General features: G+C 44.7%; 1 pseudogene; it reads right to left on the reverse strand.

Moving 5' to 3' along the window:
* Positions 1–155: 155 nt before the first annotated feature.
* On the reverse strand, positions 156–503 carry LOC101559655 (annotated as a pseudogene).
* Between the last annotated feature and the right edge of the window lie 449 nt (positions 504–952).

Here is a 952-nt window from a genome sequence, read left to right on the forward strand (position 1 = left end):
TTCTTCTTTTCTTCTTCCTCCTCCTCCTCCTCCCTCCTCTTCCTTCTCCTTTTTTTTTTTTAAAAAAAAAACACATAGCACTTTATTAATCGTACAGTGATGAAGGGCAGGTCTTCAAGGGGAGGGAGCAGGTCCTGACAGCAGGGAGGCGGCCCCTACTTGCCAGTGATGAGCTGGTTCCACAGCACCATGATGACTGAGTCCCCGCGCAGGAACACCTTGGAGATGTAGGGGTTCTTGTTGACTGGCTTGGAATTCTTCTTGCCCTTGCTGCTCATGGGGACCTCACTCCACATCTCCTTCACATTCTCCAGCACCATGTTGCAGTGCCTATCAAAGGCCTTCACCCAGCCAACAAGTTTCTTGTTGCAGCAGTTGATGAGCAGCTGGGTGTTCTTCTTGACTGAGTGGGTCAGCACAGGAATTGTACCCGTGTTAAATTCCTCCTCCCACTTCTGCAGCTCCTCTGGGATCATCTCACTCTTGGGCTTGTTACTACTCATGGTGGTAGTTGCAACCTCTGGGTTACTCTCGTCTCCCCTACATTGCTTCAGTCTGGGAGGAAAGATGTAGTTTTTCTTTTAAAAAGGTGTTCCTTCACTGAAAAAAGTTTGCAAATATCTAGAATTATGGTTATCAAATTTTAGTATGTATCAAGTCACCTGGTGATCTTAAAACAGATTGCCAGATTCTGCCTCAGTGTAGGTCAGAAGTAGATCCTGCTGAGCTGCAAAAGGCTCAAGTCAACAACTTCTGACATTGCCAGTCATGCAGATAACCCACTACTATTATAGACTACTGGACTATATTGGATTGCTTTGCTGAATTCATGTACCTACAATATATGAATGGCAATGGAATACCCATCTCTGACAAAAGTAAACAAAAAAGGGGGATATAAATGAATATTTGCATTTCTAACAAGTTCTCAGCAGTTGCTGAGGCTGTGGTC

This window comes from Octodon degus, unplaced genomic scaffold (assembly GCF_000260255.1).
Source record: "Octodon degus isolate 3935 unplaced genomic scaffold, OctDeg1.0 scaffold00211, whole genome shotgun sequence".
NCBI lineage: Eukaryota > Metazoa > Chordata > Mammalia > Rodentia > Octodontidae > Octodon > Octodon degus.